General features: G+C 40.2%; 1 long non-coding RNA gene across 1 annotated transcript; it reads right to left on the reverse strand.

The window, feature by feature from the left end:
- Positions 1 to 325: 325 nt before the first annotated feature.
- Positions 326 to 8,522, reverse strand: LOC308195791. The gene is made up of 3 exons (XR_013951858.1): positions 6,721 to 8,522; positions 3,273 to 3,468; positions 326 to 1,970 (listed from the first exon to the last, which is right to left on the reverse strand). It is a non-coding gene; the product is annotated as an uncharacterized lncRNA (long non-coding RNA).
- Positions 8,523 to 13,476: the final 4,954 nt, after the last annotated feature.

Below are 13,476 nucleotides of genomic sequence, written 5' to 3' on the forward strand. Positions count from 1 at the left end.
GCTACACATACTTAACTTTTCACCCACACTGTAAAAAATCCCTAACTCATCCAACATGCTGTTATCAGCATTTAGTCTTAATGAAAGAAATCATTTTTAAAGGCAGAATGAGTGGGCTTGATTATGTTCTCACTTAAGCCCAGTGCAAAGGAGACCAGAATCAGATTCAGCATGCCTTTTTTTTTTTTCCCCCAGAAAGAGTGAATAATCTTATCAATTTCCCTGGCAGTTGCTCTTCCAGTTGGCGTTTTCATTATACAAAATTAATTTATTTTTCCACTCACAAGGAGTTACCTAAACATACCTAAACATTGTGTCATAGCTCCACTCCTTTGACTGAGTCATTAAATGTTTTATTTCATTAATTACAAGGTTTTCTACAAAACTTTTACATGAGTACAAAATATACCCAACTCAAAGAAAAGTAATGGGTTATTTGTGTTATCTGGAGCTGGATGAATAAATTGCACATCATTATTTTTTCACAGAGTTCTGTCTTGCTTTTGAATATAAATTTTATTGCATGTATGATTTGATTGACAGCCAGTAAATTGTTTAAAAGCTATATCTTGCTAATAGTTGAGATCCATAATTTAGGCTGAGTTGCTAGACCTTTCTGTACACCAGCTAGAAAGCTTAGCAGCATCTTTTTGGTGCAAGAACTCACATTTATCAATTCAGATGTCATAGCCTGAGGCAATTTTCAGTATTTACTTAAAATTCATAAATATTTCTGCCAAGGAACACTCAAAGTGATCCAAAGGAGCTGGAGAACAGATTATTTAGATCTGTATCAACATCTAAATAAATATTTACAGAAATGTGCTGAATCACATGTTCAGTTTTTGCACAGGAGAAAGTAATCCATCTGACATGTACCTGAGTCCAGGCAAGCAGCAACACCAGCAAGACATATGGAGATCATACAGTGGCTAAACATGCAGGAACAGCTGGCTTTTTTCTTACGTGCCTGATAGACATTAGGAGATGTCCACTACCTGTCAAGTATTAACCTGGGGAAACAGTGAAGATCTTCAAATTCTTTTGCACAGAAGCAGCAGGAAAGAAGAGATTTAAGAATAACGGAACAAAAATGGTGGTCTGTGTCCTTTGACTTGCAAAGAAATCTTGGATAAAGCTGGGTAAAGGGATGAGAATTTGGAGACTGCTAATAAATATAGAGCAGAGGAGGAAAACACACTCTGTATACAACTTCCTGCCTGTTAGCTGTGCATGGGGTAGGTTGGATGCAGTCCACTTCTCCATTCAAAGCCTTGCTCGGTGCCTTTCTCTTTTTCATCCCACTCCATGTATCATCTGCTAGGTGCTCCCATCCCAGACATGTGCTGACTTGTGTCCTTATGCTGTACATATGTCCTATAGACTCCTCTCACAGAATATCTCAAATTCTTGCCTTTCCTTTATTTGTTTGTCACCCCCCAAGGGTGACTGTTTATGCAATTATTATTACAGGACTACAATAGAGAGAGAAGATCGTGTTGGCACTCGTGGCAGGTAGAGCTCCAGAGAAGTTGTAAGAGGTCCTAGCAGAAATCACAGCTGGACACAGTCTTCAGTGTGGAGGCATGGTCAGGGCTGAGCATGGTTTGCAAATGTGGACAACAGCCTGAAGGATAGGAGAGTTAAATCTTCACATCCCTCACCACTAAATGGCCCACCCAAAGAGCAGCTATTACGTGAACCAATTAACTAAACGTGGTTTGGCAGCACCCTTACATTAGACCTTTCCACACACCACACAAAGCCCATCCACTTGGGAGTCAGGTGGAGCTACCTGCCAGGCGTTTGCCTGTATCAGAGACCAGAGCATCCAATTAGCGAGGGGATAAATTTCTCCCCTTCATGCAGTGGCTTTACTCCACATGTCAGCGTAAAGAGTGCCAGGTGTGAAGGCACTATGAACTCATCTGCATTTTGACAATCCCAGATGCCGTTTGGAGTGCTGTTCCCTAAAAGTGGGGGAAAAAAAAAGGAAAAAAACAAATGTAGTCTAATCCTCAGAGCTTTCATCTGTGTACTGCCAAGGCCTAACTCCAACACATGAGCTACATGGTTTGTATGAAAGATACATCACGTTTAAAGCATCAATCATTTCCTACTACTTTGAATGCAGATGGTACTGAATAAGTAGACAGTCTGAGTTAGAGGCCTGCAGCAAGTTCTTTGTGGGAGAGCTGAGCCCCCCCTCTTTTGGCACAGGGATTCCCAAGCACCTAGCACTAGCCGACCTGCTGTCATGGGTAAAAGGGGCAAATCCAAATGGAATTGCTGAAAGCAGCTGAGGTACCGCACTTGTTTTAAGTATTATTCATATGAACATTGAGAAAGATAAGGATGCAGCACAAGCATAGGACTGACGGTGGAAGAGAACAGTTATTACACAAATGAGCTTCAGAGTCATACATTGAAAGGACCACAAGAAAGAAGATGCTGAGCTGTGAAATACTGTGCACTTCTCCTGAGTCTAAGGAGTAGGGAAAATAAATATTTAAATAAATAAGTAGGAACAACATAATAATATGAACAACATTGGAAGACAACTTTGTGTCCTAGGAGGATCTGGAGCAACCCATGACATCAGCTAGGACCATGACTACAACGCATCACCCACCTATCCTGCTGGAAAATGAATAACAGCTCATGTCATTGCACTGGTTAGCATACACTGGGATAGATAGCAGAGCAGCCATGACTATTCAGCATATGACAATTATCTGAATATTTATGTAGATATCTCTGTGTTTTCAGAGTCCGTCCTGATCCCTGCACTCAGCTGGGTGTTGCTACATTGGTACAAATGACTCAGACCACTTAATGTGAAAGTAACTGTTATTAGTCTCCATCTGCCAACATGGAAGAAGCAAAAATGTTAGCTCGCCATGATCCAAAGATGGATCGCCCTGAAATGGAGGTTTGTTCCTGAGAGCAGGATGAAACCACTGATTCAGAAAGACACTTCAGTGTGTGCCTTGCTGGCAGCATGCGCTCTTGTCTCATTGACTTCAATAGGATTCAGGCTGCAGCTTAAGTGTTTAACTGAGATATTTATCTTTAAAATCCTTTTTTTAAGGCCTTAGTTACATGGGAAAGTTGTACTGGTTTGACCTAGGATATTAATTTAATTGATTTAGGTAAATCAGTGCAAACTCTTGTGGGAATATATTCATTTTAGTGTAAAAAAGAGCAGCTATTAGTTTGTCTTAAATTAGCTTAGCTTTAAATTAAATTAGAAGTGATATTAATCTACTTACCTAATTATTTAGCCAAGCTTTAATAATGTTGATTTAAAAACTGACTGAAGTTAAACCAATGCACTTTTCCTGTAGGACTTTTGACCCTGTTGCTTGAATTATGCAGTCTTCATTCTTGATTGAAATGATTCTGTAGTCATCGCACAGAGTGGGTGTGGAGAGAAGCCGACAGCAGTACATGTGTTCCCTTGAGTCCCTTAACAATAAAAGAACCAGATTCTTTTGGTTTGACCTATGAAATAGATGTCTTCTTGTGTACTTCTAAAAACATGTTTGCAGTCTGCTCTGGGGATATACATGTACATATGTTCTTTTAACTGCCAGAGATGCTGTAAAAAAACATCAGAGTTTAGGAAATGACAGAGTGAGTGGGTGGCAAGAAAGGATCACATAATCCTCCAAGAGAGTCTTCTGGGTAGAAACTAATTTCAGGATGTGAATAGCAGCTGCGGGTTTTCACTGCTTATAGTGCATCAAAATCCTTACAAACCTTCAGACTGGGACAACATGACTGAGAATTTGAAGGGGCTTTAATGCAGGCTCAGAATAGCAGCCTCCTTAATGCCTCCTTGCCCTCCTCCTCCACACCCTAAGCCTTTAAGGAAAGGAATGGTTGAAGGAGTCTCATGCTTCATCCAATTGCCTTTTACATCACAATTTTTGCAATGATAAAGCCAGAATGACTCCTTCAACCAGTCTGCAAGCATGTCTTTCAAAAAACTCTTGATAATGTCTCTCTCATCGACCAAGCCAAAAGGATATAGATTTTATTGCTAAGGGGCCTGGTCTTCTCCTGGGTACCGACATTGCTCAGCACAGAAGCTGTAGCACATATGATATAAACATTAACCAAAGAAAGACCCAACACTGAAAGTATTTGCAAAATTTGCAAAATCAGCAAAACACACTCAGCCCTCCTGAGTCTAAATTGTCCACAAGCTGGTATGATTGATATGCACCACCACCCAAGCCAGCCACATATGGGGGAGCATGAGAGGAGGACAGCCAGTTTGACTACGGATGGCAGTAGTGTCACTGAGCTTCACATTCCCTCCCTGCTGCTTTGCTTTGGCACCTGTGAAAAGATAAAAATCCTAAATCTCATGGCAGGCCTGTCTCAATTAATGCAGCAGATGTCCAGGAAGTTTAGTAAATAGATGAAGGGTTAGTCCATATACCAAGGTACATGCCACTGATATTCTTATAGTGTTTACTCAGTCACTCATGGCTGCTTGCCTTCAAAAATTACACTTGCTGTCTCACCTGGGGTCCCACATTGTCCGTATATTAAATGAATAGGTAACCATCTGAAGGAATATGAACGGAGCCCCAAATACAATGCAGATTCAAACCAAAAGAATTGTTCAATTAAGAGGCAATTGTATTTTCTCTAGTTCAAATCTCTGATGCCAATTGGATTAATTGGGAGATTAAGATCCAAGATACTAAATACTGATATGACTCAATTACGCATGGTATCGTAGGATGCTATTCAGTTCCTGGGCTATTTTGTTCCCTCCCCATGGAGTTGTCTTGCCTGTTTAGAACATAAATTCTTTGGGACTTGAGCTTGCTACTGCTCCACCAAACATCTAGCACAACAGTGGTCCTTTCACAGCTGGCGCCTTGGCAATCCAGCAAGACTACACCTACTATTAGTATTGTTCAGTGGGAATTTTTCCATTAACTTTAACTGGAATTAGATAAGGCTCATAAACCCTATGAAAAATATTACTCAGTATTGAAGTAGAGCTGTGCTTCAGTATATAATTTCATGGAATGTCAAAGGTCAGAACAAGGAACAATCCCAGACATTGTTCCAGTCTCTCACTTCTGACATTCTGCAAAGCAATCTTTTAGACTGGTTTTCTTGGACTTTCACAACCATCTTCTGTCAGAAGATGCACATGAAATTAGGCTCATGCCACATTTTATTTAGGCAGAACTTGCCAGTGAGTGAACACAAGTGGGACACAGAGAGTTGTTGGGCCTGGTCTTCTTTACCTTTGCAGTTATTGCTTGCAATTATGTCTATTATTCTTAAATAAACTTTGTATGTGCATAATTTGGTAAGACAACAGCTGAATGTAAAAACAAATGTTTGTTTTTGAATACCTAAATATACTCAAAGATAGAACAACCCCACACGTGCAGAGGTTAAAACAGCATGTATAAAAACTGTGTGGTTTTATGCCAAAAGTTTGCATGTAATTGCAAAGTAAAGGTATACCAAATAACAGTGTTTAATTACCATCTGCACTGTGACTTACCAAGTATGCACTTCCAGTTGTATACACGAGCAAGGGTGTGTCCCCAGGATGCTTGACCTCGATCACTCACGCCCAAATGAATATTAGAAAAATGTAATTGCAATTATGATTCTGCATTAGTAATCTCAAGACTAGAAGCCATTATACTAGGCACCACATAAAGTCAATATGTAACTGAAATGTTTGCATTAAGATATTTATTCTTGAAACACAGCTTTTTCTCAACATAAAATCTTTCTGCATAATATTATTAATTGGATGGATATTTTCTTTTTGTAACAGATTTCAACTGAGGATTTTTATCCAAGTGTTTTTCAAGACAAAATTAAACAAATTTTATCTGTTGACATTACATTTTCATATCAAAACTAAGCAATTTTAAATGTAAAGATTATTTGAATGATTTCAAAAGTAGTTTGGATACACTTTTCCATGCAAATTTTGAAGGAAACTTGTGAGATTGGGCTCACAATTAAGCCAAGAGAAATCAAAGCAGTAAGTGCAAAAATTTCACTATTACACCTTTTGTAATATTATTTGCCTGAGAACTGAAAAGACTGGCCTATACAGTTTGCACTCAGAGGGAATTAAAAAAAAAAAAAAAAAGGAGGAGAAAATAAGGAGGAAAAAAGTTTTACCATTATTGTTTGAATAATGGGAAAACAAGGCTTGCAGAAGTCCATGCCCTGTAAACAGCAGCCTGTCGGCCACCAAATCCCAGGGACATAACCTGGAGGGATGGTAATTCACCACTGCATGAGCTCTAGCTTTAGGAGCATACTGGGATCCAATTCAGATGCTAAGAGACCAAGAAATAGAGAACAAAAGGACTGTTTTTTCTTCAAAAGTCAGTGTACTAATAACCCAACTCTTCAGATTAATAGCAGGTTACTCCATAAACATGACTCCTTCACTAAAAAGATAGAGTATAAAATGGTATTCAATGCTTGAAAATAGCTCAGAATATAATGTAAATCTAAATAAATTAATTCAGAATTATTATTGCTGGGTCACAGTCATTAAACATTTTCAGACATTTTGCTTGCTTATAACTTGTAAAATTTTCTTTTGATGTTCTTTAGGAAATGAAAGACTAAGACAATATTAAAACAAGGTTTCTTAGTATATCTAAAGGTGAAAGAAAACTCCCAAAGAGTGTTCACCAAATAGGTACTCACCATGAGCTAGGAAATTGGTGGTTCAAATATCATGGGGAAATAGCATGTCAGTGCAAATTCTTTAGTGATCAATAAAGTATTCTGCATTCAGGCTTCACAAAAAGGTTTCTGAGAACCTTCTCAGACTCCCCTAGGGACAATCCTTTGACATATTCATTGACACCTACTGGGGTAGTTGTCTTTCTAGTTTTGCTATAAGACAGCAATTTGCCACCTCATTATCAGTGTGATTGATGAGAACAGCATCTGAAAATCTGTCACATGATGATTGTTGGTTTGACTCCCTCTCTAGATTGATCTCCTTAAAGGCATACACTGATGTGCATGACAAAATGTTTTCTGGGGAAAGATGTCAATGACAGGTTTTTTGAAAGAAACTGCAGTTTCTGCAAAAGCAATTGACTCTCCCCCCCCCCCCATCCTTCCAGCTCTCCTTTTTTTTTTTTCTTTCTCTTTGATATTTGTGTTTAAAAAGTTAGACATTAGGCAGCTTTTGCTTTTAACAGCATTCCAGAGCTGACTTGCTCTACTGGCAAATGCAGTGACTTTGGTGCTGAAGTGTGTGAGGCACTTGTAGATCTCAGAGTGAAAAGTGCTTTGTAAATCAGAGATGCAGTCAGTGCACAAATCTTAACCCTTACTAAGAGCTCTGAACACTACATCACTGCAGTGCTTTTGAAAGTTTGCATAATTTCTCCCTCTCTAGCTCCTCGTTCTAGCACTTCCATCCTCTTTCTGTCACACCTTTTACAGCTCTTGTTTATAGAAGAGCTGAACATCCCACATTTTTTATTGTTCTTTTTAACCTTCCTGGTGTTAGCCCCACTTTGTGGCTGGTGTCTGTTCTGCTATGAGGAGGTGAGACTGCAGCATGGTGTGAAGCCAAGCAAGCTTTTCTCTCCGTGGCCTAACAGGAACACGCAAGATAAAATGTTGCTGCATCTCCCCAGCTGTACCTCATTGGAAGCGTGGCTGGAAAAAAATTGCTGCCCAATGCAGCAGTGCTCTCCCCACCTGCCATGCGGCCATGGGCTCCCTGCTCTGCCCTGGATCCATCGCGTAGGCTGATGCGTAACACAACTTTGAAATCACAGCTCCAAAATAAGAGATTGCCTCAGTCTGGCTCATTTCTACTCCTATTCACCAGGTGCAGACAGACACATCTGTTCCTTATTGCTACTTCCCAGCCTGTAATATTCATCCATCTCTTCATAGGTCTAATTTAAGAAAGCATTTATAACGATAATGTTAAGATATGAGTCAACAAGCCATCCTTGTGCTTCAGGAACAAGCTGGAGTTCATCCTGAGAGCCAAGTACAATTTACAGCCACTGGCACTAGGCTTCTGTTTCATGCAAGGTGGCTGCCCATGATCTGGGGACACCCAAGAAGCTGAGACATTAGACACAGAAAGAACCGGAATAATAATGTAAAAAAATAATGTTTTGTCTAATGTGGATTTGCAAGCATCTTCCTTGGAGTTTTGTAGAGTATGAATTCCCTTGACACTATTTCATTTTTCTTTTTTATATGTTTTTATTTTCTGACAAGACAGCATTCTTACTCTTTTCCCTGCGTCCATCAGCAGATTCCCTTCATTTTCTCTTCTTCTTTCATTCTATTACAACCCTTCCAACAGAAGAGATCACCATGTTATTCATTGACATAAAATTGGTAACTGATGGCTAGGGTAAATAAAGATTGAATACAGATGTTAGACTTTAAAAACACAGTAACTCCTACTGCCAAGAACAAATGCAAAACCTGGTAGATTCATTTCTTTCTGAATTCTACGGAACATCCCTTAAAACTGTTTTTTTGTTTTGTTTTGTTTTGTTTTTATATATAATTAAAAGAATACTTTCAACATTGCCTGTTTGGCTAGTATACATTTTGTATTGACTACTGTTTGGGAAACAGATCTCAATCTGTAAGACATTCAGAGACCCAGTCTCTAATGAACAGTAGATGAATTCTAATCCACTTTCATGAAATGGCTGTTATACAAACATAACTGATTCTTTATATAAAGATTTGGAGGTAAAGATTGTCTTAAAGCTCTTTAAAATGCATTTTCATTAAATTATTACAAAAAAAAAACAGTCTTTTCAAAAATACTAGGCAAGGTCTTTGAGAGCTTTGCTGTTCAACAGCAATATGAAAAAAAAAATCTTTAGTGTTCTTTGAAGAAAAAAGTGCTACTTCTCACACCTCCCACCTTTTCATTTTTCAAATATTCAATAAGGTTCTTCAGGGACAGATAGTGCAGGGGTGCAAGACCCACTGTGTTCCCCAAAACAGAGTGCTTCTAAGGGGTGCGGAACAGCTCTGCGTGGCACATCCCAAGAGCACTGCCCAGAAGTGCAGGGCTGGGAGAGGGGACTGTTTTACCTCACTGACATTGTAGTGGGAATTTAAGTAAGCAGACTGCAGTGGGGATTTGGAATGTAGTTAAAGCCTTAAAGATGATATTTCGGATACTGGATATAAGAAAAGACCCAGGGAAAGACCCCCGGCTGATGTGTGTTGTTGTAGTCACGTTGATTTCCACTAGCTATGGCAGTTTGCCCAAGTAAGTGATGCGGTCCTAGGCCACATAGTACGGCTGAGTGTTGGTAAGGCAAGCACTTGGTACCCAGAGGGTTTTTTTTGCTTGTGCTGTGTCAGAGAAGAGAGCAGGCAGCCTGTAAGACAGGTGCCCAGGTGCTGCTCTCCTGGGAGGCCGCACAGGGGGCAGGACCTGGCCTTGATGCAGTGCTGGGGCTGAGGCTGGCTGCAAGGGGGAGGGAAGGAAAGGACCTGGAGAAAAGAGAGGTCGGGGATGGGGGACCCTAGCACAATGTAGAGTGACTTCAGGCAATTAAAAGGAAAACGAATGAAATATCTGGCTGAATGCCAGAGTGCGCTCCTTTTTTTTTTTTTTTCCTTCTTCGCTGCCAATAGTCCATGAAAATGGGAAAGTATGTGAGGAATTCCCCACTTTATATTCCAGCTCCCATCTATTGTATTTTAGCTATGCCAAAGCAACACTGTTATTCTCCCATGCAGCCTGGGAAGAGTCAGGCATCTTGTCCGACAAGACTGATGACAGGGCTGAGGTTGACTGAGCAGTGGACGGGTTTATCAATGCAAGCTGAAGGAATCTGCTGATCAGATAGGGAAACAAGAGCACTGACTTCTGCAGTGAACCACCTTTTGGGGAGATGTCTTTTGTTGCCTCTCTTTGATCTACAGGAAAATAAACAGCCTTTGCTTAATCATTCTGCTTGCAGCAGTGGGAGGTCAGTGATAGCATATCAATATTGTTACATGTTAGAAGGCACTCAGAGTTGTCTTACTTTTTCTATACACTTTGACTCTCATTAAAACCCATTCTCCAGTTTCTTTTGTGCAACAAAATCTTCTCCCTGTTGAAGCCAGTGGCAAAAATCCCACAGATGACGACAGAGACTGAAATTCAGTCATAGAGCAATTCCTAATTATCTCCAAAACAGCATATATTAATTGACTGAGTCTTGCAACACTCATGTGAGGTAGACATTAGTGGTATATATCTGCCAAAAATCACAGAATCACAGCTCCACAAAGCTGAGACAAGAAGAAAAAAAAAAAAAAAAAAAAAAGAAAAAAAAAAGGGAAAGAAAGTGAAAAAAAAAAAGAGAAAAAAGAGAGAGAGAGAGAGTCCTAATTGTAACAGAGAACTCTACAGAAGCCCCAGATCTGCTCTTCACAGGTGTCATGTGAGCACCATGCAGGCGTTCCTGCACTGGGGAGAGGCACAGTCCTGCCACTGCAGTTGTCTCACGGTAGACACCAGCATCAACAGCCTTTATCCCTGCAGCAGAGCGTCCTTGTGCAGCTCAGCCCCATGCCAGGGCCCTGCACTTGGCAGGGGCTGCAGTCCACTGCAGCCTGGCCAGCTCCCCTGCTCCGGGCTCCAGGACTGGGATGTAAAGCATCCAGCACACCCTTGAGCAGACAGTATGTTAAATGTGCATCCAACTATTTATCAGCTGCAGACTGTGTTTTTACTGATAGAGTACTTATACTTTTCTCTTAAGAGTGTCATACTTTCACAAATTCAAGGAATACTAGATGTTAGAATACTTACTGTCAGGCAGGAGGTCCATTTTATTTCCATAAAATACTGTAGGATTTCTTCTTCTCTCTCTATTTTTTTTCTTATTGTTAAAAAGTTGTTCCTTAAAAAAAAAAAAAAAGCTACTTACTATTCGTGACTTTTGTGTATTAAGAAGAGATACAAAACACTCTTGATTTCTCTGTTGCTCCAGTGAAAGTGAAATGTGTTTGAATAAGCACTGAAAATTTGAAAATTTGAATTCTGTACTCAGGAAATGAGGCCTGGTGAAAACATTCTAAAATCTTACTAAATAGTTTTGAATCTTATGAAGAGTTGTTAATTAACACAGAGCCTGATATCATTGCAGATTTGGGCTATTTTTTTTTTGTTTGAAATCAGCAGATTTGCTTGTCACTGTAGTTAATATCTCAGGAAAAACGTGCTGAGTAAAGTACAAACTTTAACCATATAAATAGTACGCCTAAAATTACACTGTCTGAAATTGAAAACATGATGTCCACAATTATCTTTTCCCCATTTGTTCTAAAAAATACAACATAAAATACATTCTGAGAACAATAGTCTGCTTTGTCTACAGAAACCTTGGTCTGTGGAATTTTTATTCCTTCCCCAATTGTTTTACAATTCTCATTCCTACTAAAAATTTCTGACCAGCTCTACTAAAATAACACCAGCTCTCTCCCTCTCTCTTAGTACATTCAAATATACATATATGTAAATCCTCATCATAATTTTATCGTGGTTCTATTAAAACCGAAACACTTTTCTATCCAAAATATGAAGAGGATGCACATATTCTGTATGCCAGGGGATTTCTTACTTGTTATGTGAATACCTTCATATAGGTTCTCATGCAGCTTGGCATAAGGATATAGGGCTTCTTGAACAGGTCCATGATTTAATGATTAGCAGCTGCAGCGGAAGGGATTTCTGGCCTAGTTTTGGTGGCATGCATACAGGGAGACACTGCAAACTTGTTTTATATCACATTACATAGCAACAGAATACAAAAAAAACAAGCACTTCTCTTTCTGAATGTGGACAGTTGAGAGGCAATAAGAATTAGAATTAATAACAAGGAAATAACAACTAACAAGGAATGACAACACTGCATACAGTGATGATGCCCTTAAATCATGCAGCAAATTTGATTCAAGGCACATAAATGATTTATTACGTTAATGTAATGGAGCACAGACTTTCCACTTCTCCAATTCCCTTTCACGAAGGGCTCTTTGCTCAGAGAATGTTGTCCCATCTCTTTTGTCTGTGTCTGCAGACCAGGAAATTCACAACTTGTGCTGTTGCTTCAAATAGCAATTCCTCCGACAGCCCTATAGTGGAGCAGTCCAGGGAAAAAATCCCCTCAGCTTACTTTGGTGCAAGACTGAGATACTCCATCTGTGTCAGTAGGCGTATTGATTGAGCTGATATACCAGAAAGGATCATCTGAAGTTAGCGGGTTTATCTGGCTTTCAAAGAGCATAAAGAAGAAGTTATCAAGACTATCCTCTGTGCTGCCCAGAGGATGGGAGTGTTTACAGCCCAATAGCTGCCTCATAAAAATATTCTTTCTAGTTTGAGGTTGCACCTGATGGCACATGCCAGAAGATCGTGGCCTTCTCTTGTTCAGAGCATACCACATACTTCGTGTGCCCAGCTTCTTTAGGGTTCCTTTCCATGAAAGTAGGGTGGGACTAGGAAGAACAGGTGAGTTCACGTCCCGATCTCACCCTGCCTGGGAGCAAAGACACAGCATAGGATTGCAACTGGGAGCAGAGGTTCATACCCAGAAACACAGACCTAGCCAGGGTGCCCTGAAGGCATGAAGGATCTTCTATTTCCAAAACTGCTCTGCAGAAAAGCATTGATTCACAGGCAGAAGGCAAGTTTCATTTCACCTTGCTTCAGATGTCTACAATATTTACTTGTACATATGAATCCATTTTTTTTAAAGGACTTATGGAAAGAAAGCATTCCTCCTACCTACAACTTAAATTACCAACTTCAGAATTAAATTTCGTCACAAACTCTGTTTATTTCTCTCCAGTACTTCTAAAGAGAATAAACTCTTATAAAGAGATAACTCTGAAGTAGGTGCCTTCACTGCGGCATGTAAACTTGGAATACAGGAGTCCACAAACAGCACAAGAATGTATTAGCTACCTCATTTTGCATGTTTATCATGAGTACAGCCTATGGCTCAAGTCAGAACTGGATGAATTAACTTTGGTTTTGTCATCATAAATGATGGCGGAATTTAGCCCTTGATCTAAGCATTTCTTCTTTTTTTCTAGGGAAAAGAAAGAAAGAAAAGGAGAGGAGAGAAGAGGAGAGGAGAGGAGAGGAGAGGAGAGGAGAGGAGAGGAGAGGAGAGGAGAGGAGAGGAGAGGAGAGGACGAGGAGAGGAGAGGAGAGGAGAGGAGAGGAGAGGAGAGGAGAGGAGAGGAGAGGAGAGGAGAGGAGAGGAGAGGAGAGGAGAGGAGAGGAGAGGAGAGGAGAGGAGAGGAGAGGAGAGGAGAGGAGAGGAGAGGAGAGGAGAGGAGAGGAGAGAGAGGAGAGGAGAGGAGAGGAGAGGAGAGGAGAGGAGAGGAGAGGAGAGGAGAGGAGAGGAGAGGAGAGGAGAGGAGGAGAGGAGAGGAGAGGAGAGGGAA

This window comes from Anser brachyrhynchus, assembly GCF_964034855.1.
Source record: "Anser brachyrhynchus genome assembly, chromosome: 5".
In the NCBI taxonomy this organism is placed as follows: domain Eukaryota; kingdom Metazoa; phylum Chordata; class Aves; order Anseriformes; family Anatidae; genus Anser; species Anser brachyrhynchus.